The sequence below is a fragment of the Ranitomeya imitator genome, chromosome 3, assembly GCF_032444005.1.
Source record: "Ranitomeya imitator isolate aRanImi1 chromosome 3, aRanImi1.pri, whole genome shotgun sequence".
Taxonomy (NCBI): domain Eukaryota; kingdom Metazoa; phylum Chordata; class Amphibia; order Anura; family Dendrobatidae; genus Ranitomeya; species Ranitomeya imitator.
The window spans coordinates 703,234,342-703,261,516 of NC_091284.1; the positions used below are offsets into that span (position 1 = coordinate 703,234,342).

At 46.2% G+C, this 27,175-nt stretch overlaps 1 protein-coding gene across 1 annotated transcript in view; it reads right to left on the bottom strand.

Annotated features, from left to right (window-relative positions):
• Window positions 1-27,175, bottom strand: part of METTL1 (methyltransferase 1, tRNA methylguanosine) — a 67,279-nt gene that overhangs the window by 32,501 nt on the left and 7,603 nt on the right. The window lies entirely within an intron of this gene.

The window sequence follows — 27,175 nt, forward strand, 5'->3', positions numbered from 1 at the left end:
GTCATGGCGCAGAATTGATCAGGAGCTTCTAACTCCACCATAGCCCCTTAATACATTAAGCCCCTAATACATCATGATCGTCAAGAAAATTGACAGTCTTGATGAATCGTGACTTTAGTGTATTTGTGACACCCCAGGGTCCTGGGTGTCACAGTGGCATTGCTTTCCTCACGGGGAGAGTGATGTCAGGCTTGGAAGCGAAGGAAGATCTCTTTCACCAGATAAACACAAAGCACACAACATGTTCACACCCCAGGACAGAAGGGGGAGCTCTGAACCCGGTTTTAAGGGGACTTCCCTACAGATATATTCTGGCTGGAGGAGAAGTCAGTGAGTAGTCTGTCAGGAGGACAGAGAAGAGAGCAGTCAGACAGTGAGTGTCAGAAGGACTGAAGGGGCTGTGTAGACAGAGGTGCTGCAGCTCCTAGATAGATACGGAAAGAAGAACAGTGTTTAGTGAGAGTGCAGGAGAACGAAGCACAGGAGAGAGACACCAGTGGAGCATAGAAGAATTTGGGCTACCTCCCTGGCCGAACGCAGATTCCGGTAGCCAGAAGACCAAAGTTGTGTCGGACTCTAGGAGGCACAGCAAAAACCGGCAGGACAGCTGGATTACACATCACCTGTCTGCCCTAATACCCAGGAGGCACAGTGGCACATAGAGACCGGGTCGTGATAGAGACCCTATAAAAAGGCTCGAGCCACCTGTCATACGGGTTTGTATCCTAACCTTCATGGAGGACAGAGAGAATTGTGAGGAGCTTGTCAGAAGCCATAGGCAGCAAGGGACTACATCACCGCACTAGTTCCAAGTCGGACGGATCCTGCCTGTACCTGTTATCTGGTGCTCTGGACTGCGGCTGCCTGAAGCCTTCAGGTAAAGAGACTGCAAACCTGTGTCCTCCGTTCTTTACTGCGCCACTCACCATCCTCATCTATACACTGGAGCCCTGGGGACCTACTTCACTTGTGGGAAGTTATACCATGTAACTGCCATAACATCACCCCAGAGGACCCCTTTAAGCAGCATCAGTCCACACTGACTGAACACCACAGGTGGCGTCATGAACACAAACTTTATTTCAAATCCCCTTAAAAGACCTTTCCCCTTTATTTGGGCACCCAGAGCCACAGACCTGGTCGCAGTCACCATGACATCCCCTTTAATTGCGACCGGACCTGGTACCGAGTACCCCACTGCCCTGGCGGGCGACTCATATTTGCAGGAGAATCCACAACAAATTCCAGTAATTTAACCTATCCACATTAGCGTTACCAACTGTCATCCGTACATTCCTGGACACTTAGCAAAAGTATACTTTTTTCCACGATCCGTTAAAAAAAATGTGATTTTTTTTTTTGTTCCAAGCTGGAAGATAATGTACAAAAGATTGTAATTATTATAATTAATCAGGTCTCTATATATCAATGTTTTGGGCTAAAGACATATCACATAATCTTCCCCCCGGAAAGGGATGCGCAAATGCTGGAGTATCGAAGCACGCTTGTAGACGATCTTAAGAGTGGTTTTCCCCAAGACAGCAGTGAGGCACACAGTGTGCACCCCAGTTCTAGATGTCCAACCCCGGAAACGTCAAGTTGCCATCACAAAAATAACAACAGCAGCAGTGTAAGTGGGATAAGCAATTTCAGTGAGTCGTTTTACACATTTTTTGACCAGCCCATGAACCAGCAGAACAAAGTACAAGTCTGACATATTGTGAATGACTGGAGAGGATGGTGCAGGAGTATCTAGAGCTCAATACCAATGCCATCAGGGGGATTTTGGACCCTTTTGCATTTTGGTCTTCAAAAATGGAAGAGTGGCCTGAGCTCGCCTGTCACACCATTGGATGTTTTGTCATGCCCGGCAGCTAGCGTTCTCCCAGATCGTGTCTTCAGCGCTGCTGGTGGTGTCCTGATGGATAAACGCATCCAGCTGTTCCCTGAAAGTACAGACCGCCAAAACTTTCATCAAAATGAACAAGCCATGGATCTCCAAAGACTTTTGCACCCCATTGCAGATTGGGCAAACTAGGCGATGGTGTCATTTTTAGGGTCATGCAGGGCCGGCCTGGCCATCGGGCACTTCTGGCAAATGCCAGAAAGGCCGGTCCTTCTAATGGGCTGCTCAGTCACCTCCCTTTTCAGTGTGCACGTTAGGCAGCATTAGCTTGCCGTGCGCACAGAATCACGCTGCACTGATGAAACCAGCAGGATGGGGGGGGGGGAGGGGTTTGGGCGGCTCTGTGCTGTTCTGTGCTGCCCCCTCCCTTTGCCCTGCTGATTTCATTTCTGCTGCGTGATCATGTACACAAGCAGGGGGCGCTGTGCAGGTCCCTGTGCAGAAGTTGTAGGCCTCCCGGCACTGTACTGTACCATATAGTTGTACAAGTGCAGGCCAGCCATCCCAGGATTGCAGACACACATGATGGAAGGGTGGACGTCACCTGTGAGCCGCCTGGATGAGAGGAGCTCCTGTGATGAGGTCAGCCAGCAGAGCAGGGGGCCGGGGCTGGAGGTCGCTGGCAGGGTCGGATCTTGCCTTGTGGTATCTGCAGTCGAGCTGAGGCAGGGTGAGATTTATTGCGCAGCTTGAAGCTTGACACAGATCTGGTCGCGCTGTCAGTGGGGTCATCAGCTCCAGCGTGGCCTGATCTGTGTATAAGAAAAGCTGCAGCAATAACAGCAGACAGCTGTATACAGGATTATAGGCTGATCACTCCTGAGCCTGGCTGCAGGACATCATACAATGCATATATATACTGTATAGTGCCACCATATATTATATCATGTATGTCTGTAGCCCGGTCGAGGAGCGATCAGTCTGTGCTTATATCTTAGCTATCAAAACTCATCTTGCTCGTAAACTTACCAGGCTTCCGGAGGGCATCAACGACCGTCTGATGACATTTCAGCTCCCACTTACAAACAAGAAACACGCGACTCTGATCAGTGCCTATGCCCCCACGATGACTAATCCAGATGACATTAAAGATAAGTTCTACGATGAACTTGACACACTTATTTCAGTAATCCCACAGGCAGACAAGCTCATTATACTTGGAGACTTTAATGCCAGAGTGGGAACAGACCATCAAAACTGGGAAGGGGTCATTGGGAGACACGGCACTGGCAAGTGTGACAGTAATGGCCTGCTGCTCCTCAAGATGTGTGCCACACATGACCTTGTCATCACCAACACCCTATTCCGCTTACCCACACGAAAGAAGACACCATGGATGCACCCACACTCGAGGCATTGGCATCTCATTGATTATATCATTGCCAGGAAAAGGGATGAGATGGACTTTAGAGTGACGAGGGCCATGTACGGTGCAGACTGCTGGACTGACCATCGCCTCATTGTGTCCAAGTGCAGGCTCCACATCCTGCCTGCGAAGGGACCCCAAGGGCAGAAAACGACAAAGAGGTTGAATGTCTATAAGCTGCAAAATAAAAGAATTGCAAGGGAATTTGCCAATGACCTTGATGGCAGACTGTTAAATATACTACAGTCAGAGGAGATTGGCGTTGAGGAACAGTGGACAATCCTGAGAGATGCTGTTTATAATACTGCTCTGGAGCATCTCGGATTAGCAGCCAGAAATAATCAAGACTGGTTCGATGAAAACGACGAGGAAATAAAGACACTCGTAGAAGAGAAACATCAGCGGTATAAGGTGTATCAAAATGACCCCACGTCGTTAGCTAAGAAAGGTGCCTTTACCAACATAAAAAGAAAGGTACAAATCAAGCTACGCGAGATGCAGGATATCTGGTTTAGCAAGAAGGCCGACGAAATTTAGGGCTATGCAGATACCCATGACCAGAAACGCTTCTACGATGCGCTCAAAGCTGTATATGGACCCCAATGATCAAGCTCTTCATCTCTGCTTAACGCAGATGGAACTAATCTGCTGACAGAAAGGAAACAAATTCTGGAACGGTGGGCTGAGCACTTTAATAATATTCTTAATTGCCCTGCCAATATCAATGATGAGGCTATTGCTCGCCTGCCCCAGGCAGAAATCAACAAGGAGCTTGATGTTCTTCCAAGTGGAGATGAAGTTAGGAGAGCAGTAAAACAACTTTCTTGTGGAAAAGCACCCGGAAATGATGCTATACCTGCTGAGGTATATAAAGCTGGCGGCCCTGTTCTGATGCAAACGGTGACCAAACTATTCCAATATATGTGGACAAAGGAACAGGTTCCACAACAGATGAAAGATGCCAGCATAATTCACATATACAAGAGGAAAGGAAATCGCCAATCTTGTGACAACCATCGAGGCATCTCCCTTCTGTCCACTGCAGGCAAGAAGACATTGTCTCGTCTCTTGCTGAATCGCCTTTTACATCACCTTGAGCAAGGACTCTTACCCGAAAGCCAGTGTGGTTTCCGTGCTAAACGTGGAACAGTAGATATGGTCTTTTCAGCACGTCAACTTCAGGAAAAGTGCCAGGAGCAACACTGTGACCTTTATGTAACTTTTGTTGATTTGACCAAGCCTTTTGAAACAGTCAGTAGAGACTGCCTGTGGAAGATCATGGCAAAATTCGGCTGCCCGAGCAAGTTCATCTCAGTCATCCGGCAGTTCCATGATGGCATGATGGTGAAGGTTCTGAACGATGGAGACGTATCTGAGGCTTTCCCAGTAACAAACGGCGTAAAACAAGGCTGTGTGCTTGCTCCAACCCTGTTCAGTATGCTGTTCTCTGCAATGTTAAGTGATGCCTTTAACAAGTGTGAAGATGGAATCCAGGTTAGGTACAGGACTGATGGCATGCTATTCAACCCAAAATGCCAGAAGGCGGTTACAAAAGTGCATGAGACTGTTATCCGTGAATTATTATTTGCTGATGACTGTGCACTTAACGCTAGCATGGAACAGCAGATGCAGCATGAAATGGACTGTTTTTCGCAAGCTTGCAACAGTTTTGGTCTCGAGATTAACATTAGAAAAACCGAAGTCATGTATCAACCGGTTCCAGGAAAACTGTACAAGGAGCCACGTATCACGGTGAAGGAGCAAAACCTCAAAGCAGTCGATAACTTCACCTACTTAGGCAGCACACTTTCCCGTGAAGTAACCATAGAGGCTGAGGTTAATAACAGAATCGCCAAAGCCAGTGCCGCCTTTGGGAGACTGCGTAAGAACGTCTGGGAACGAAGGGGACTCAGCCTTACCACCAAGCTGAAGGTCTACTGCGTTTTGGTCCTCACCACACTTCTCTATGCTAGTGAGACCTGGACAGTGTACAGCCGGCATGCTAAACAGCTTAATCATTTCCACATGAGTTGCCTCCGCAGACTCCTCCACATCAGGTGGCAAGACAATGTCCCAGACACGGCAATTCTGGAACAAACTGGGCTCTGCAGCATTTACACTCTCCTGCTGAAAGTCCAAGCCAGGTGGGCTGCACATGTGGTCAGAATGCCTGACAGCCGACTACCGAAACAACTGCTGTACGGAGAACTGTGCCAAGGAAAGCGAGCAGTTGGGGGGCAGAAGAAGCGCTATAAAGACTGCCTTAAGGTGTCTCTCAAAAACCTGGAAGTCAACACCAATGAATGGGAAGAGCTTGCCCTGGATCGTCCAGGTTGGCGGGGCAGGATCACCTCAGGAGCATGCGCAGCTGAAGATAGGAAAATCTTTGACGCAAAAAGAAAGCGCGCTGTACGCAAGGCACAAGTAGAATCTGGTGTACTGACCACATCTGCTTCCTTATGTCAAGTATGTGGGCGAACCTTCAGGGCCCGGATTGGACTCATCAGCCACCTCCGGACCCATAACTACTAATTCTCTTCTAACCTTGAAGTCATGGTCATCTTCGAAAACGAAGGACGAACATCATATCTTAGCATACACAGTGTATAGGAGAATATGTCACTGACATATCCTATACTGTGTGCACAGACATCTGATCTTATATACAGGATAATCTGTGATGATATCAGACCTGATGTCTATATACATAGCGTAATATATAACACTAGCTGAAGAGCCTGGCGTTGCCCGTGCATAGTAAGTAACTGCCGTCCCGCTCTCTCCTTCTGCAGCCCCGCTCTCCACTCGCCATCCCGCTTTGTCCCTCCAAAGCCCAGCTCTCCACCCACCGTCCCACTTTCTCCCTGAGCAGCTCTGCAGCCCAGCTGTCCATCCACTGTCACGCTCGTCACGCTCTCTCCTTCTGCAGCCCCACTCTACAATCACCGTCCCGCATTCTCCCTCCACAGCCCCGCTTTCCCCTTCAGCAGCTCCGCTCTCTACTGGCCATCCCGCTGTCTCCCTCCGCAGTCTCGCTCTCCAATGGCCATCCGGCGGTCTCCATCCACAGCCCTGCTCCACTTGCTGTCCCGCTCTCCACTCGCCGTCCCTCTCTGCACTCGCCATCCCGCTCTCTACCCACCGTCCCGCTCTCCATTCGCCATTCACATGAGGTCTGGCATTGTCCTGCATTAGGAGGAACCCAGGGCCAACCGTTCCAGCATATGGTCTTACAAGGGGTCTGAGGATCTCATCTTGGTACCTAATGGCAGTCAGGCTACCTCTGGTGAGCCCTCCAAAGAAATGCCACCCCACACCATTACTGACCCACTGCCAAACCAGTCAGGCTGAAGGATGTTGCAGGCAGCAGATCGCTCTCCACAGTATCTTCAGACTCTGTCATGTCTGTCACATGTGATCAGTGTGAACCTGCTTTCATCTGTGAAGAGCACAGGGCGCTAGTGGCGAATTTGCCAATCCTGGTGTTCTGTGGCAAATGCCAATTGTCCTGCACAGTGTTGGGCTGTGAGCACAATCCCCATCTGTGGACGTTGGGGACTCAGACCATCCTCATGGAGTCGGTTTCTAACCATATGTGCAGACACATGCACATTTGTGGCCTGCTGGAGGTCATTTTGCAGGGCTCTGGCAGTGCTCCTCCTGTTCCTCCTTGCACAAAGGCTGAGGTAGCGGTCCTGCAGCTGGGTTGTTGCCCTCCAACGGCCCCTCCATGTCTCCTGGTGTCCTGGCCTGTCTCCTGGTAGCGCCTCAAGCCTCTGGACACTACGCTGACAGACACAGCAAACCTTCTTGCCACGGCTTGCACTGATGTGCCATCCTGGATGAGCTGCACTACCTGAGCCACTTGTGTTGGTTGTAGAGTTTGTCTCATGTTACCATGAGTGTGAAAGCACAACCAACATTCAAAAGTGTCCAAAACATCAGCCAGAAAGCATTGATGCTGAGATGTGGTCTGTGGTCCCCACCTGCAGAACCACTCCTTTTTGGAGGGTGTCTTGATAATTGGCAATAATTTCCATCTGTTTTCTATTCCATTTGCACAACAGCATGTGAAATTGATTGTCAAACAGTGTAGCTTCCTTAGTGGACAGTTTGATTTCACAGAAGTTTGATTTAATTGGAGTTATATTCTGTTGTTTAAGTGTTCCCTTTATTATTTTGAGCAGTGTATATAACTGTACTGTGATCTCTTATATGTTCTGCAGAGCTGATATCTACCAGTATATGGTCACGATATATCGGTAACACAGATCTTGGCCTTTGTAGAGATTTTTGGTGGCTTAGTGGTTAGTACTGTTGCTTTGCAGTGCTAGGGTCCTGAGTTCAAATCCTACTAAGGACAACATCTGCAAGGAGTTTGTATGTTCTCCCCGTGTTTGCGTGGGTTTCTTCCGGGTACTCTGGTTTTCTCCCACACTCCAATGACTCATAGGGAATGTAGATTGTGAGCCCCGATGGGAACAGTAAAGATAACATCTGTCAAGTGCTGTGGAATTAATGGCGCTATATCAGTGAGTAAAATAAATAAATATTAGCTCAGTGGGTATCACTGTCCATCAGCTACATATATGATTGATGCCGCAGCAGTACTATGCAGAGCGCAACATCTTCATTATTTATGAGACCCAGCTCTGTGTGTGTAAAATAGCAGCTTTGCCCGATCCTGCACCTACGAGCAGTAAAAAGGACAGAGCTGTAATACTGGGCACAGCTCTATGTTATATAGTCATGTTACATGCACCTCACTTCTTGTGACCTACAGGTACACAAATATCTATATACATAATTGTTTAAGGGGTACTTCCGTCTGTCTTTCTGTCCTTCTGTCACGGTTATTCGTTCGCTGATTGGTCTCGGCAGCTGCCTGTCATGGCTGCCGCACCCAATCAGCGATGGCCACAGTCCGATTAGTCCCTCCCCTACTCCCCTGCAGTCACTGCCCGGCGCCCACTCCGTAATCCCGCTCACACAGGGTTAATGGCAGCGGTAACGGCCCGCGGTGTCACGGACTCCGTTACCGCTGCTATTAACCCTGTGTGTCCCCCAACTATTTACTATTGATGCTGCCTATGCAGCATCAATAGTAAAAATATGCATGTTAAAAATAATTAAAAAAAACAAAAAACCTGCTATATTTGCCCTCCGCCGCCTTTCTCGCTCCTCGCCACGCTCCCCGGACCGCTCCATTGCAAGCGGCAGCTTGCGGTGAGGTCCCATCCCAGGGCTGGTGTGCGGCAACGACCTGCCGTGACGTCACGGTCATGTGACCACGACGTCATCATAGGTCCTGCTCACACCGGCCCTGGGACTCGGCTTCAGGAAAATGGCCGCCGCGATCTCCATCTGCGCACGCGCAGCATCCCGCGGCCATTTTCCTGAAGCCCCGGGAAGCAGCGCGCCCATCTGCACAGGATCCCCGGAAGAGGACAGACGGGACGCAGAGGAGCAGTGACAAGACTGGTGAGTATGTTAGACTACAACGGGCCCTCGGATCGTTAGGGGAGTATGTTTATTTTTTATTTTTTTAACCTGTGACATACGTGGCTCGGTAACATAGTACGTCACTGGCCAATATCCTACGTGGCTCTGTGCTGTATACTACAAAGCTGTGCAATATACTACAAAGCTGGGCAATATACTACGTGCCTCTGTGCAATATACTACGTGGCTGCGCAATATCCTACGTCGCTGTGCTGTATACTACGCAGCTGGGCAATATACTACGTGCCTGGGCAATATACTACGTCGCTGGGCAATATACTACGTGGCTGGGCAATATACCACGTAAATGAGCAATATACTACGTGGCTGGGCAATACACTACGTGGACATGCATACTCTAGAATACCCGATACATTTGCATCGGGCCACCATCTAGTATTATATATTCACCATGTGACAAGTGGGCCTGTGTACCTTCAAATGCCAGGGTTGAATTTTAGTCCCAGTATGGCCCTGGGGTCATGGATTGATCTCGCGTTATTGTAGTCTGTGCCATCTTTGTGGTGGCTTCTGTGCATGCTGTTGCTACTGCTGCTGATGTTACAAACAATTTTTTGAAATGTGGAGGCTCCAAGCTGGGTCTCAGTCTGGTGGGTTGCTTGTGGAGGAAGGTGTGTCAGAATCCTATTATACTATTTCTACTCTGTGGAAACCAATGCCACTTTAGCGGTGTGTGACAATTATTTCGTGAAATGTGGAGTGGAGACTTCAAGTTGGTTCTCCATGTGGTGGATTGCCTGTAGTGGAAGGTGCGTCAGAGGCCTATTATACTGTTTATACTCTGTTGAAATTGATGCCACTTTAGTGGTGTGTGATAATAATTTTTTGAAATGTGGAGATTACAAGTTAGATCTCCATCTAATGGATTGCCTGTGTAAGTAGGGCTCCCAGACAGGCAGGCCTGCACTTACTTTCAGTCTACTACCTGTGTTATTTTCCTTTTGTTTTTTGTGCCAATAGTACTGTATGAAACTGATGTTTGTGCCATCTCAGTGTGGATAGAAAAAAAAAGGTGTTGCATGAGGTATCATGGCTCCCATGGCTTACACCGCTCCAATAGCCATCACATTAATTGAAATTTCAATTCAGAGCCCTAAATGCTGGCCCAGACCCTGATACCTCATATATGGCACATGGCTAACTTCTGCTGTGCCATTATCAAATTTCTACTGTATATATTCTGCAGTATGATTCACAGAACATCAGGCCAGCAATAACTTTTAGTTAACTACTAGTATTACTATCCTTACATTTTTCTAACATTAGTGCCTTAAAGCTGATATTTGTGCCACCTGAGTTTGGCTGGGGAAAAAAATGAGCTGTTGCATGAGGTATCAGGGCTCCCAGCACAGCCGGCCTACACTCGTCCCTCTCCCACCTAGCCTTAATTTAAGACTTGGACTTCTGGACTGGTCACCCCTCTAGAACTACCGAATGGAGTCATTTTGACTCCTGGCTTGTTTTTGTTTATTTTTAGAGTTTCTTGCTCCTGGTATTGTTGTAAGTTTAATTTATAGAATGTATATAGAATGTATAGAATGCAAAATATCAAGAATATCATCAGGCTTTAGAGCACTTCTAGCCATATTGGCAGTTAACAACTGCAGGCCGTATTATACAGAAATTATGTAGTCCACTCGAGAGTTCACTGGTCCACTGACGGGTGTCCTGTATATGTCAAATATATTTGCTAAAATGCTAGTTATTCTAAGTCTAAGCCAACATTTATTGTAAACATACAAGAAAATGAAAAAAAAAAAAGAAATAATAACATTTACCGACAAAGACTAGCAAGATAAAGTACGGCGTCAAAATGACTCTGGAGCGCCCCCAGACGCAGGGCCGCAGGGTTACTCTGTACCGGTCCTCTCTGTCTCGGTGCTGGGGTTGTCACGGTGGCTGGACCCGGTCCGTGACCGTGCTAAGGGGCGTCCAATAAAAGGGTGATGAAAGTTTGTCAAGGGTTCGTGACGCCACCTGTGGTATTCGGTCAGGGTGACCGACGCTGCTTAGGGGTCCACTGGGGTGATGTAATGGCAGCTAGATGGTATACCTTCACACAGGTGAAGTATATCCCCAGGGCTTCCCAGTAGTGTAGGTGGCGATGATGTGAGGCGCAGTTAATAACGAGGACGCAGGGTTGCAGTCTCTTTACCTTTTTACTGAAGACTTCGGGATCCGCAATCCAGAGCACTGTTAACATGGCTGGCTGAGTCCGGCCGGTCCGAAGGCACATCCAGAGTTCCCTTTGCAGGTATAAATCAGTGCCTACCAACTAGCGCCTGTGTGTTGTAGTCCTTCCCTGCTGAGCATTCGGGATAGTCCTCACAACTTTCGTATTCGTTCTTTCTCTTCTCCGTCCCCCAAGTTTATCTGGCTAGGACGCACCCGTATGACGGGTAGGCTCGGAGTTATTCTGGGACCCTAGAGACGCCCCTCTCCACGTTTGCCCCCTATGTCTGCTTAGGTGATGTAAGGTAGACAGCCAACCTATAATCAACTGTCCTGCCGCTTTGAAGTAATGCTTGAAGTCTGTTACTTCCTCGGCGTTTCGGCCACCGGCTACGCGCCTCAGTAGGATGTTGCCGATCTCGGGGCACGACTCCTACTGGTTTATCTCCTTGTGCTGCGATTTTGTTTCTCACTTCTCCACAATATCCTTCGCTTCGTGTCCTTACTTAGGATGCCACCGCAAGGTAGTGCAGGCGCGGCTCCGTAACGTTCTGTCCTTTCTGCTAGGTACCTGCCAGGAACCCACCCCTGACAGGTCCTCCCTGGAGCTCTCCCAGGCTGCGTTCTCCCTAACTTCTTGTTCAACCCCCAGTTTTACCAGAGTGTGAGGAGTGGCCTAATACATAGTGCCGTTTGCTCCCCCTGGTGGCCGGAGTGTGAAGTGTAATGTGTGACTGTGATACCTAGTCAGGCGAACTCCTTTAGTGCAATCAGACATAGCATCACTCCCCTTAGTGGCAGAACGACATTACTGCAATGACCAGGACTCTGGGGCGCTGCAACACCCTTTGGTAATTAAAGGTAAATTTTGAAAAAACCTATAAATGTGATCTATTTTGGTAAACCACTCTCCTACTGTTGGGGAGATCTCGCTTTTCCAGTGGATAGTTATTAAATGTTTTGCGGCGTTTAGCAACAATGGGAGAAGGCCGTGTTTGGCTGGTCTGAAGTTACTCGTCGGGCATGAGAGAATTGCCTCGAAGGGCAGTAAGTTAGTTTCAATTAGGTTTAGCTTTTTTAGGAAAAGATTTATATCCTTCCAAAAATTTCGACTCTATCGGTAGTTCTAGTGTTAAACTTAAATTCAAAGCGCGAAATGTTGGGCCAGACCCTGATACCACTTGCATGGCCTATTGCTGACTGCTGCTGTGCCATTATAAAATGTTCTACTGTGGGTCAATTGATCAGTCACCCACCTGTGTTACTATTCTTACATTTTTCTACCAATAGTAGTCTATGAATCTGATGTTTGTGCCACCTGAGTGTGGCTGGAAAACTAAAAAAAAATTGAGCTGTTGCATGAGGTATCTGAGCACCAAGCAAAGAAGGCTTACAACACCGCTCCCTTAGCCACCACGTCTTAATTGAAACTTCAATTGAAAGCTGTAAATGTTGTCCCAAACCTTGATACTTCATGCATGGCCTATTGCTGACTGCTTCTGTGCTATTATAAAAGGTTTTACTGTGAGTCAATTGATCAGTCAACTACCTGTGTTACTTTTCATACATTTTTCTACCAATAGTACTGTTTGAAACTGATGTTTGTGCCATCTGAGTGTGGCTGGAATAAAAAAAATAAGGCTTACACTGCTCCCTTAACCCCTTTCTGCCATCAGACGTACTATTGCGTCCATGGGGGGTGGGCCCTACTTCCCAAGGACGCAATAGTACGTCATATGCGATCGGCAGCGCTCACGGGGGGAGCGGCGCCGATCGCGGCCGGGTGTCAGCTGCCTATCGCAGCTGACATCCGGCACTATGTGCCAGGAGCGGTCACGGACCGCCCCCGGCACATTAACCCCCGGCACACCGCGATCAAAGATGATCGCGATGTGCCGGCGGTGCAGGGAAGCACCGCGCAGGGAGGGGGGCTCCCTGCGGGCTTCCCTGAGACCCCCGCAGCAACGCGATGTAATCGCGTTGCTGCGAGGGTCTTGCCGCCCTCCCTCCCTGCTCCAGGTCCCGGATCCAAGATGGCCGCGGATCCGGGTCCTGCAGGGAGGGAGGTGGCTTCACAGAGCCTGCTCAGAGCAGGCACTGTGAAGGCTGCAGCGCTGCATGTCAGATCAGTGATCTGACAGAGTGCTGTGCAAACTGTCAGATCACTGATCTGTGATGTCCCCCCCTGGGACAAAGTAAAAAAGTAAAAAAAAAATTTTCCAAATGTGTAAAAAAAATAAAAAAAAAATATTCCTAAATAATGAAAAAAAAAAAAAAATATTCCCATAAATACATTTCTTCATCTAAATAAAAAAAAAAAAAAACAATAAAAGTACACATATTTAGTATCGCCGCGTCCGTATCGACTCGCCCTATAAAACTGGCACACTAGTCAACCCCTTCAGTAAACACCGTAAGAAAAAAAAAAAAAAAACGAGGCAAAAAACGACGCTTTATTATCATACCGCCGAACAAAAAGTGGAATAACACGTGATCAAAAAGACAGATATAAACAACCATGGTACCGCTGAAAGCGTCATCTTGTCCCGCAAAAAACGAGCCACCATACAGCATCATCAGCAAAAAAATAAAAAAGTTATAGTCCTGAGAATAAAGCGATGCCAAAATAATTATTTTTTCTATAAAATAGTTTTTATCGTATAAAAGCGCCAAAACATAAAAAAATGATATAAATGAGATGTCGCTGTAATCGTACTGACCCGAAGAATAAAACTGCTTTATCAATTTTACCAAACGCGGAACGGTATAAACGCCTCCCCCAAAAGAAATTCATGAATAGCTGGTTTTTGGTCATTCTGTCTCACAAAAATCGGAATAAAAAGCGATCAAAAAATGTCACGTGCCCGAAAATGTTACCAATAAAAACGTCAACTCGTCGCGTAAAAAACAAGACCTCACATGACTGTGTGGACCAAAATATGGAAAAATTATAGCTCTCAAAATGTGGTAACGCAAAAAATATTTTTTGCAATAAAAAGCGTCTTTCAGTGTGTGACGGCTGCCAATCATAAAAATCCGCTAAAAAACCCGCTATAAAAGTAAATCAAACCCCCCTTCATCACCCCCTTAGTTAGGGAAAAATAAAAAAATGTATTTATTTCCATTTTCCCATTAGGGCTAGGGTTAGGGCTAGGGTTAGGGCTAGGGTTAGGGCTAGGGTTAGGGCTAGGGTTAGGGTTAGGGCTAGGGTTAGGGCTAGGGTTAGGGCTAGGGTTAGGGCTAGGGTTAGGGTTAGGGTTAGGGTTAGGGCTAGGGTTAGGGCTAGGGTTAGGGTTAGGGCTAGGGTTAGGGCTAGGGTTAGGGCTAGGGTTAGGGCTAGGGTTAGGGCTAGGGCTAGGGTTAGGGTTGGGGCTAGGGTTAGGGCTAGGGTTAGGGCTAGGGTTAGGGCTACAGTTAGGGTTGGGGCTAAAGTTACAGTTAGGGTTTAGATTACATTTACAGTTGGGAATAGGGTTGGGATTAGGGTTAAGGGTGTGTCAGGGTTAGAGGTGTGGTTAGGGTTACCGTTGGAATTAGGGTTAGGGGAGTGTTTGGATTAGGGTTTCAGTTATAATTGGGGGGTTTCCACTGTTTAGGCACATCAGGGGCTCTCCAAAAGCGACATGGCGTCCGATCTCAATTCCAGCCAATTCTGCGTTGAAAAAGTAAAACAGTGCTTCTTTCCTTCCGAGCTCACCCGTGTGCCCAAACAGGGGTTTACCCCAACATATGGGGTATCAGCGTACTCAGGACAAATAGGACAACAACTGTTGGGGTCCAATTTCTCCTGTTACCCTTGGGAAAATACAAAACTGGGGGCTAAAAAATAATTTTTGTGGGAAAAAAAAGATTTTTTATTTTTACGGCTCTGCGTTATAAACTGTAGTGAAACACTTGGGGTTCAAAGTTCTCACAACACATCTAGATAAGTTCCCGGGGGGGTCTAGTTTCCAATATGGGGTCACTTGTGGGGGGTTTCTACTGTTTAGGTACATTAGGGGCTCTGCAAACGCAATGTGACGCCTGCAGACCATTCCATCTAAGTCTGCATTCAAATGGCACTCCTTCCCTTCCGAGCCCTCCCATGCGCCCAAACAGTGGTTTCCCCCCACATATGGGGTATCAGCGCACTCAGGACAAATTGGACAACACATTTTTGGGTCCAATTTCTCCTGTTACCCTCGGGAAAATACAAAACTGGGGGCTAAAAAATAATTTTTGTGGGAAAAAAATTTTGTTTTATTTTTACGGCTCTCCATTATAAACCTCTGTGAAGCCCTTGGTGGGTCAAAGCGCTCACCACACATCTAGATAAGTTCCTTAGGGGGTCTACTTTCCAAAATGGTGTCACTTGTGGGGGGTTTCTACTGTTTAGGTACATTAGGGGCTCTGCAAACGCAATGTGACGCCTGCAGACCATTCCATCTAAGTCTGCATTCAAATGGCACTCCTTCCCTTCCGAGCCCTCCCATGCGCCCAAACAGTGGTTTCCCCCCACATATGGGGTATCAGCGCACTCAGGACAAATTGGACAACACATTTTTGGGTCCAATTTCTCCTGTTACCCTCGGGAAAATACAAAACTGGGGGCTAAAAAATAATTTTTGTGGGAAAAAATTTTTGTTTTATTTTTACGGCTCTCCATTATAAACCTCTGTGAAGCCCTTGGTGGGTCAAAGCGCTCACCACACATCTAGATAAGTTCCTTAGGGGGTCTACTTTCCAAAATGGTGTCACTTGTGAGTGGTTTCTACTATTTAGGTACATTAGGGGCTCTGCAAACGCAACATGGCGTCTCATCTCAATTCCTGTCAATTTTGCATTGAAAAGTCAAACGGCGCTCCTTCCTTTCCGAGCTCTCCCATCCGCCCAAACAGTGGTTTACCCCCACATATGGGGTATCAGCGCACTCAGGACAAATTGTACAACAACTATTGGGGTCCAATTTCTTCTCTTACCCTTGGAAAAATAAAAAATTGGGGGCGAAAAGATAATTTTTGTGAAAAAATATGATTTTTTTATTTTTACGGTTCTGCATTATAAACTTCTGTGAAGCACTGGGTGGGTCAAAGTGCTCACCACACCTCTAGATAAGTTCCTTAGGGGGTCTACTTTCCAAAATGGTGTCACTTGTGGGGGGTTTCAATGTTTAGGCACATCAGTGGCTTTCCAAACGCAACATGGCATCCCATCTCAATTCCTGTCAATTTTGCATTGAAAAGTCAAACGGCGCTCCTTCCCTTCCGAGCTCTCCCATCCGCCCAAACAGTGGTTTACCCCCACATATGGGATATCAGCTTACTCAGGACAAATTGTACAACAACTATTGGGGTCCAATTTCTTCTCTTACCCTTGGAAAAATAAAAAATTGGGGGCGAAAAGATAATTTGTGTGAAAAAATATGATTTTTTATTTTTACGGTTCTACATTATAAACTTCTGTGAAGCACTTGGTGGGTGAAAGAGCTCACCACACCTCTATATAAGTTCCTTAGGGGGTCTACTTTCCAAAATGGTGTCACTTGTGGGGGGTTTCAATGTTTAGGCACATCAGGGGCTCTCCAAACGAAACATGGTGTCCCATCTCAATTCCTGTCAATTTTGCATTGAAAAGTCAAATGGCGCTCCTTCGCTTCCGAGCTGTGCCATGCGCCCAAACAGTGGTTTACCCCCACATGTGGGGTATTGGCGTACTCAGGACAAATTGTACAACAATGATTGCGGTCCATTTTCTCCTGTTACCCTTGGTAAAATAAAACAAATTGGAGCTGAATTAAATTTTTTGTGAAAAAAAGTTAAATGTTCATTTTTATTTAAACATTCAAAAAATTCTTGTGAAGCACCAGAAGGGTTAATAAACTTCTTGAATGTGGTTTTAAGCACCTTGAGGGGTGTAGTTTTTAGAATGGTGTCACACTTGGGTATTTTCTATCATATAGACCCCTCAAAATGACTTCAAATGAGATGTGGTCCCTAAAAAAAAATGGTGTTGTAGAAATGAGAAATTGCTGGTCAAATTTTCACCCTTATAACTCCCTAACAAAAAAAAATTTTGGTTCCAAAATTGTGCTGATGTAAAGTAGACATGTGGGAAATGTTACTTATTAAGTATTTTGTGTGACATATATCTGTGATTTAATTGCATAAAAATTCAAAGTTGGAAAATTGCGAAATTTTCATAATTTTCGCCAAATTTCCGTTTTTTTCACAAATAAACGCAGGTACTATCAAAGAATTTTTACCATTGTCATGAAGTACAATATGTCACGAGAAAACAATGTCAGATTCACTGGGATCCGTTGAAGCGTTCCAGAGTTATAACCTCATAAAGGGACAGTGGTCAGAATTGTAAAAATTGGCCCGGTCATTAACGTGCAAACCACCCTTGGGGGTAAAGGGGTTAACCACCAGGTCCTCATTAAAACTTCAATTCCAATCTATAAATGCGGGACCAGAACCTGATACCTCATGCATGGCCCATGTCTGACTGCTGCTGTGCCATGTGCTAATTTCTACTGTGAGTCAATTGATGCCAATTTTCATGGTGTCTACCCCTAATTTTAGCTGTTTGGGAAGCTTTTTGTCACCCCTTAAAGTGTTGTGTATACTTTTGGTTTTGCCTCCCATTGAATCTAATGGGGTTCGGGTACGTTTGTTCTTGAAAGGTTCACACATCTCTAGTTTTAAGAGACGTGATATAGTCAAGACTAGTGATGAGCGAGTATGCTACTCGGGTTTCTCTGAGCATGCTCGTGTGGTCTCCGAGTATTTCAGCGCGCTCGGAGATTTAGTTTATGTCAACGTAGCTGCATGATTTGCGACTGATAGACTGCTTGAATACATGTGGGGGTTGCTTAACAAACAGGCAATCCACACATGTATTCAAGCTGTCTAGCAGCTGCAAATCATGCATCTACGTCGACATAAAGTAAATCTCCGAGCACGCCGAAATACTCGGAGACCACCCGAGCATGCTCAGAGAAACCCGAGTAACGAGCATACTCGCTCAACACTAGTTAAGACACCAAGAAACTCAACATTTGAACGGTGAGTCGTTTTTACACAGAAATGCACATTCTTTGAGAGGTTAATGTTTTTCAGGCAGATTTCAGGGCAGACTTGCTTGAATAAAACGTTGTGTGCGCATAATCTATAAGTGATTTCAGCCCTATTCACAAAACCATAGAAAAAATCTATGTCAGCCACAAAACGTCAATAAGACCCTATAAGGGCTCGTGCCATGGCTGCATTTTCGGTCAGATTGCGATCCGAAAAACACCGGATCGCATTCGGAACAATGTTATTCTATGGGGCTGTGCACATGTCCGATTTGTTCCTCAGACTGAGTCTTTTCCAGGAAAAAAATGCAGCATGCATAACTCGGATGGTTCTTGACCACGCGTTAAGATGCAGGCAGCGCCCATACCTGTCTACAATGCTGTCCTGCACACTGAGCTGCACATGGACCCAGTGCCCACCCTGATCTTGCGGATGGTCTGAGACTCACAGTGTTTCTAACAATTCCCAGGAATGTTGCTAGACATTTTTTTTCAATTGGCAGGAATTGAAGTCACGGCAATGTTTTGGTTTTAGGGGTGTCGTGCAGCGGCAGCACACTATGCAGTGATGAGGCAGTGAACCAGCAAAGTTCAAAGCAAAAGTCTCTTTAATGTTCAACTCACATAAAGTACACAGCACACGATATCCTCTGGATCACAGCCAGGAACCATATCCTTTGGATTGCAGTCACTAAACCTGCCAGTCCACCTCCGGTTCACAGCCAGGCACAAGACAGTCCACCTCTGGATCACAGCCGGGCACAGGGCAGCCTCCCTCCGAGACCTGTTGCCGTGGGTGACTACACCGCCGTGTATCTCTTTAATATTCAACTCACAGCATTACACAGTACATGATATCCTCCAGATCGCAGCGGGGAACCATATCCTCCAGTTTGCAGCCGGTAAACATACCAGTCCCCCTCCGAGACCAGTTGCCGTGTACGACTACCCCGATGTGTATGCTTTGGGTGCCAGGCCTTCCAGCTGCCTTGGCTATTTGGCTTCGCTGGCCTGTGTTGCCTCGCACAGGTGGAGCTCTGCAGAGCATCCTGCTCTGTACTCCTGCCAACACCTGACTGATACTGACACTGAACCTGACACACACAACCCTCTGCTGCAGGGATTTTAACTGGAATCTGTGGCTTTCAGCCACATGGAAAACCCGGCCAGGAATGAAACGGACTGCACGACTACCATCCTGCAGTCTGTTTCAAACACAAAAGCCCAGAGCAGGTTTTCCCTAAAGGGAAAATTGCCCAGGACCAATACTCACTTTTTATTCCACATTGCAATCACAGCTACACCTGTGACTGCAATGCACTCCCATGGCCTCAATACGCCTCCATGAGCATCCCGGGGGGAACACACAGCGACCCCTACATGTGACACCGGTCAATGCCTCACAGGGGTCACTCACACAAGCATACACATAAGATGAGTGCTCTCCAGTGTTAAACTATGGGGTAGTGCTGATGAGCTTTTTCTTTTTATCTCGAATTGGCATGCGAAAAAAATTGCTGCTTGCTGTGATTTTATGCACAATGAGCCATCCAAATGTATGGATGCATGGAAATATTCAGGCTGCACTTAGATAATATCTGAGCGCTGTTTGATTTCTGTGATCGCACACAATGGAGAAGATGGAGAAATTTTGTTCTCCATCTTCTCCTCTCCTGAGCTTCTGTTCCTTCGTCCAAGAGAATCAGATCACACCATGCTGACAGACGGATCAGAGTTTGCCCGGAGTGTCATAGATATGATCCAGCCGAATCTCTCAGATGAGAGAATATACGCTCATTTGAGTGAACCCTTACCTTGTAAAACCTTGTGTTGTGTTGAAGCCCCAGGTAAGAATCTGAGAGAGATTTGCAAAGCTGGTATTGCATCTTTTGGCCCCAGTGCAGTATTTACTGCCATTTAGTAAAATTGCTGCTGCAAAAAAAAATAATTCACAGCGGCTATAATGTGTGAACCCAGCCTAATCCAGCAATACATCTTATTTTTTCTTTCTTCAATGTAATTAGAAGGAGTGTTAGTTAATAGGTTAGTAATGGGACAGCACATATATTACTTATTAACAATGATTTTTGCAGCTGTATGAAAACACACATTAACTTGATCCACTTTACCATTTTTTTACCTCATTATTTTGTGAGGAATATGATATAACTATCAGTGATGAGCGAATATACTCGTTACTCGAGATTTCCCGAACACGCTTGGGTGTCCTCCGAGTATTTTTTAGTGTTCGGAGATTTAGTTTTGCTCACCTCAGCTGAATGATTTACATCTCTTAGCCAGCATAAGTACATGTGGGGGTTGCCTGGTTGCTAGGGAATACCCACATGTACTTATGCTGGCTAACAGATGTAAATCATTCAGCGCGGCGATGAAAACTAAATCTCCGAGCACTAAAAAATACTCGGAGGACACCCAAGCGTGCTCGGGAAATCTCGAGTAACGAGTATATTCGCTCATCAGCATCACTAATAACTATATACATTTATTCAGGGGTGTAGCTATATGTGCACAGATTGTAGTTGGGGCCAGACCCAGTGGCTATTATGCCACCTCCTGGAATACACACGTTTATTATTTCTACACCGAGTGAGATCACTGTATGTATCGTCCTTGTATAATGATGATGCAGTGTTATTCACTTTTTATGGAAAGAAATATAAACCAACTATAATTCTGCCACCATTTTTTTTTTAATTTTACACTGTTCACCATGCTACAAATAAAGTGGTGACATATTTTGTGGCTGAGAAGGAATATAGCAATACAAAATTTATATACGGTAGTTTTATTTATGTTTTGTTATTTTGAAAAATAAATACACACTTGTAAAATATATATATATATACATATATATATATATATGTATATATATATATATGTATATATATATATATATATATATATATATATATATATATATATATATATATATATATATATATATATATATATATATATATAGATTCAAGATTCAAGATTCAAAGAGGCTTTATTGGCAGGACCAAATAATACGCATCAGTTTTGCCAAAGCAAGTGTATAAAGGCAATAGGGATAGGGACTGTGGGGATGTTGGGTAGGAGCTGTAGGGAAGGTGGATGGGGGCAGATCCAGGGTGGGGGCTATAGTCCATGGCATAGGGGAGGTGGATGGGGGCAGATCCAGGGTGGGGGCTATAGTCCATGGCATAGGGGAGGTGGATGGGGGCAGATCCATTGTAAGGGCTATAGTGCATGGCATAGGGGAGGTGGATGGGGGCAGATCCAGGGTGGGGGCTATAGTCCATGGCATCATAGTTCCCTTTCTCGCAGTCTATGGCATTCGCTCACATACCGCGCTGCTATCTCCACTGCTCTCTCTTCTTCTCCCAGCAGGATATATGTTTTCTCTTCCTCCTTCATGGTGATGAAGTCTGGGAAGAGATGTGAGAGTCTCCTGAAGTGAGTGTCCCTCACTGCTGAGTATTTGGAGCAGTGTAGCAGGAAGTGGGTTTCGTCCTCTATGGCCTCCTGATCACAGTGTTGGCACAGTCTTTCCTCCCTGGGCTTGTAGTTCTGCCAGTGTCGGCCACATTCGATGGCCAGACTGTGGGCACTGAGTCTATACCGGCTCAGGATCTTGCGATCTCTGGGGTCCGGGAGTTTCTCCAGATATAGGGCCAGTCTGTAGTCTCTCTGTAGGCTCCGGTACATGATCAGTTTCTGTGAGCTGTTGATATCATTCTTCCAGTCACTGACATACCACTCCTGGCCTTCGTCTACCATCTTCCTGATTCCGGCTTTTGTCAGGTTGTTGTGATTGGTGTTCTGGTCCGGTTGGGTTTGGCTGGGCTATTCCGAGGGTTCTGGTTTTTCTGTTTCACCTACATGTATCAGGGCTTTATGGTGATGGGAGCTTGGATTGCTCCTATGCAGGTGAGCCTGGAATGACAGCGCCCTCTTTAGAACTGTTAGGTGTAGAGGGAATCTGCCCAGCTCGGCCCGACAAGCACTGTTGGAGGTGCTCCGATGGACCTGGAGAAGGTGCTTGCAGAATTTCAGGTGGAATATTTCTGTTGGACTGGAATCCCACTTTGACCAGTCTGGGTAGGTGTGAGGACCCCAGACTTCGCTGCCATACAGGAGGATTGGGGCGATGATGGAGTCGAATATTTTTAGCCAGACCCTCACTGGTGGCTTCAGATGGTAGAGTTTCCTTCGGATGGCATAGAAGGTTTTGCAGGCCTTGTCTTTCAGGGTCTCTATGGCTTGTTTGAAGCTCCCTGACCGGTGAATCTCTAGGCCCAGGTAGGTATATTTGTCCGTTCCTGTGAGGTCGCAGTTGTTGAGGACGAATGATGGGTGTTGGTCTGATCTTCTCTTTCTCCTCTGGAACACCATGGTGTTGGTTTTCTTTAGGTTGACCAGCAGAGCCCAGGTGGAGCTGAATTTCTCTAGGATTTTCAGGTTGTCCTGGAGGCCTTTCTCGGTTGGTGACAGCAGCAGCAGGTCATCTGCATACAGCAGGAATTTCACCTGAGCGTCGTGGAGGGTGAGTCCTGGTGCTGAGGAGGATTCCAGGGCGGTAGCCAGCTCGTTGATGTAGATGTTGAAGAGCGTTGGACTTAGGCTGCAGCCTTGTCTGACTCCGCGGATCTGCTGTAAATAAGCCGTTCTTTTGCCGTTCACACTCACGCTGCAGCAGTTCTCGGTGTAGGAGCTTTTGATGACATTGTAGGTCTTTCCTCCTATTCCACTCTCCAGCAGTTTCAGGAATAAGCCCGGGTGCCACACTGAATCAAAGGCGTTTTTAAAGTCCACAAAGCAGGCGTATATCTTCCCATTCTTTGTATTGCAGACGTGTCTCTGAATGAGGCTGTGCATATATATATATACAGCTCTGGCAAAAATTAAGAGACCACCACATTAAAACCTTGTCAATCTCGAGACCTGAACCCCATTGAAAACCTCTACAATGTAATCAGGAGGATGATGGATAGTCACAAGCCTTCAAACAAAGAAGAACCGCTTACATTTTTGCTCCAGAAACAGTGTGAAAGACTGGTGGGAAGCATGCCAAGACGCATGAAAGCTTTGATTAAAAATCATGGTTATTCCACAAAATATTGATTTCTGAACTCTTCCTGAGTTAATGCATGTAGAAAAGCCGCGGAGACACCATCACGTGTTTCTCAACGGAAGCAATAAATAGCCAGGCCTTTCACCAGGAAGGAACAACCACGGGAAGGGGAGCATCCAAAAAGGAAAACCACCTATGCCAAAACATGGTATCCATCCACAGACAGCTGTTTCGGGGTATTTGCCCCTCATCAGTGTGGAGTAGGAAACTGGCTATTAGGAGCAGTGCCTAGTAAAAAGACTATAAACATAAGGATGAATGACCTCGGGGAGATCAAAACATCCAACACCGCGGAGACACCGTCACGTGTTTCTCAACGCAAGCAATAAATAGCCAGGTCTTTCACCGGGAAGGAACAACCACGGGAAGGGCAGCATCCAAAATGGAAAACCACCTATGCCAAAACATGGTATCCATCCACAGACAGCTGTTTCGGGGTATTTGTCCCTCATCAGTGTGGAGTAGGAAACTGGCTATTAGGAGCAGGGCCTAGTAAAAGGACAATAAACATAAGGATGAATGACCTCGGGGAAATCAAAACATCCAACATCGCGGAGACACCATCACATGTTTCTCAACGCAGTGATCCAGAACACTGCTCCCATCCCTTATGGGAAATATGCAAATGCATGTAGAAAAGCCACGGAGACACCATCACGTGTTTCTCAACGCAAGCAATAAATAGCCAGGTCTTTCACCGGGAAGGAACAACCACGGGAAGGGCAGCATCCAAAAAGGAAAACCACCTATGCCAAAACATGGTATCCATCCACAGACAGCTGTTTCGGGGTATTTGCCCCTCATCAGTGTGGAGTAGGAAACTGGCTATTAGGAGCAGGGCCTAGTAAAAGGACTATAAACATAAGGATGAATGACCTCGGGGAGATCAAAACATCCAACATCGCGGAGACACCATCACGTGTTTCTCAACGCAGTGATCCAGAACACTGCTCCCATCCCTTATGGGAAATATGCAAATGCATGTAGAAAAGCCGCGGAGACACCATCACGTGTTTCTCAATGCAAGCAATAAATAGCAAGGTCTTTCACCGGGAAGGAACAACCACGAGAAGGGCAGCATCCAAAAAGGAAAACCACCTATGCCAAAACATGGTATCCATCCACAGACAGCTGTTTCGGGGTATTCATCCTTATGTTTATAGTCCTTTTACTAGGCCCTTCTCCTAATAGCCAGTTTCCTACTCCACACTGATGAGGGGCAAATACTGTTATGATCCGTTGACCTTGGAGCCGCAAGAACTTTCTCTGGAGTTGGTGTAAACTGTACTGACCGCAAATCCTGAACTTAACATCGCAACTAGAAGTAGCCGTGGGGTGTGCCTAACAAATCCTGGTGTTTTAATTACAGCAGGTCCAATACCCCTCCACAGAGAGAGAGAATTTTAGTCTAGTAAGAGGTTTTCACATGTACCCATTCAGATGGAGACGTTTATTCTCAGCGAGGTAAGGCAAGTTTAGGACCTGGTATAAGAGAGATGCCGTAACGGGGCTACCAGGTACACATAAAATTGGCCATTTTTATGCGCTAAAAGCTCTCATTTTTCATATTTCTAGTGCAGTAATGCAGTTCAAATTTCGTTTTTCAAGTTTTTATGTTCCAGCGCTGCAGTGTGCTGCCTTATTTACTTAACTATATACGAGTTGGCGACTCTAGGTTCAGCACCTGTTCACACTGTGTCTATGTTTGGATGTGCCGGTCAGGTTTTTGAAATGTATTCTTTAGCCTTCTGATCGTGCACTCTGCCTCCTAGCTTCAGGTGTTTTAATTACAGCAGGTACAATACCCCTCCACAGAGAGAGAGAATTTTAGTCTAGTAAGAGGTTTTCACATGTTCCCATTCAGATGGAGACGTTTATTCTCAGCGAGGTAAGGCAAGTTTAGGACCTGGTATAAGAGAGATGCCGTAACGGGGCTACCAGGTACACATAAAATTGGCCATTTTTATGCGCTAAAAGCTCTCATTTTTCATATTTCTAGTGCAGTAATGCAGTTCAAATTTCGTTTTTCAAGTTTGTATGTTCTAGCCCTGCAGTGTGCTGCCTTATTTACTTAACTATATACGAGTTGGCGACTCTAGGTTCAGCACCTGTTCACACTGTGTCTATGTTTGGATGTGCCGGTCAGGTTTTTGAAATGTATTCTTTAGCCTTCTGATCGTGCACTCTGCCTCCTAGCTTCAGGTGTTTTAATTACAGCAGGTCCAATACCCCTCCACAGAGAGAGAGAATTTTAGTCTAGTAAGAGGTTTTCACATGTACCCATTCAGATGGAGACGTTTATTCTCAGCGAGATAAGGCAAGTTTAGGACCTAGTATAAGAGAGATGCCGTAACGGGGCTACCAGGTACACATAAAATTGGCCATTTTTATGCGCTAAAAGCTCTCATTTTTCATATTTCTAGTGCAGTAATGCAGTTCAAATTTCGTTTTTCAAGTTTGTATGTTCTAGCGCTGCAGTGTGCTGCCTTATTTACTTAACAAATCCTAGACACCTCGACACAGCCGGAGGACTAAATACCCCTATAGATGGAAATAGGAATTCTACCTTGCCTCAGAGCAGAACCCCAAAGGATAGGCAGCCCCCACAAATATTGACTGTGAGTAGTAGAGGAAAAGACACATGCAGGCAGGAAACAGGATTTAGCAAAAGAGGCCACTCTAGCTAAAATAGGAAAGGATAGGACAGAATACTAAGCGGTCAGTATTAAAATCCTTCCAAAAATATCCACAGCAGAAAATACAAAAATTCCACCATCTAACTAAAGATGTGGAGCGTATATCTGCAACTCCAAAGAATCCAACAAGACTGAGAAAACACTGACACAGTCTAAGCTGGACAAGAGAAAACAAATGAATAGCACAGAATTATTAAGCACACAGCATGTGTGCCACAGAAACAAAAACAAGACACTTATCTTTGCTGAATTGGCAGCAAGGCAGGAGGAACCAGACAAAGATCCAAAACCTCCCAGAACCATGGACAACTGGCAAGGACTAATGAATCCTGCACACCTAAATACCCCAGTCAGAACTGCAATCAGCAGAAACACCTGACCAGGACTGCAACTCAGGGACAACTGCATTACCAGCTACAACCACTGGAGGGAACCCAAAAGCAGAATTCACAACAGTACCCTCCCTTGAGGAGGGGTCACCGAACCCTCACCAGGGCCCCCAGGACGATCAGGACGAGCCAGATGAAAGGCACGGACCAAATCAGCAGCATGGACATCAGTGGCAAAAACCCAAGAATTATCCTCCTGGCCATAACCCTTCTATTTGACAAGGTACTGAAGCCTCCTCGTCGAAAAATGTGAATCCAAAATCTTCTCAACCACATACTCCAATTCCCCATCAACCAACACAGGGGCCGGAGGATCAACAGAGGGAACAACGGGCACCACATATTTCCGCAATAAAGATCTATGGAAGACATTATGGATAGCAAAAGAGGCCGGAAGCGCCAATCGAAAAGACACCGGATTAATAATCTCAGAAATCCTATAAGGACCAATAAACCGAGGCTTAAACTTAGGGGAAGAAACCTTCATAGGAACATGACGGGAAGACAACCAGACGAGATCCCCAACCCGAAGCCGGGAACCAACACACCAACGACGGTTAGCAAAACGTTGAGCCTCCTCCTGAGACAACACCAAATTGTCCACCACATGAGCCCAAATCTGCTGCAACTTGTAAACCACAGAATCCACACCAGGACAGTCAGAAGGCTCAACCTGCCCAGAAGAAAAACGAGGATGAAAACCAAAATTACAAAAGAAAGGCGAAACCAAAGTAGCCGAACTAGCCCGATTATTAAGGGCAAACTCGGCCAATGGCAAGAAGGCAATTTAGGCAAAGGCACCAAATGAACCATCTTAGAGAACCGGTCACAAACAACCCAGATAACAGACATCTTCTGGGAAACCGGAAGATCAGAAATAAAATCCATAGAAATATGCGTCCAGGGCCTCTCAGGGACTGGCAATGGCA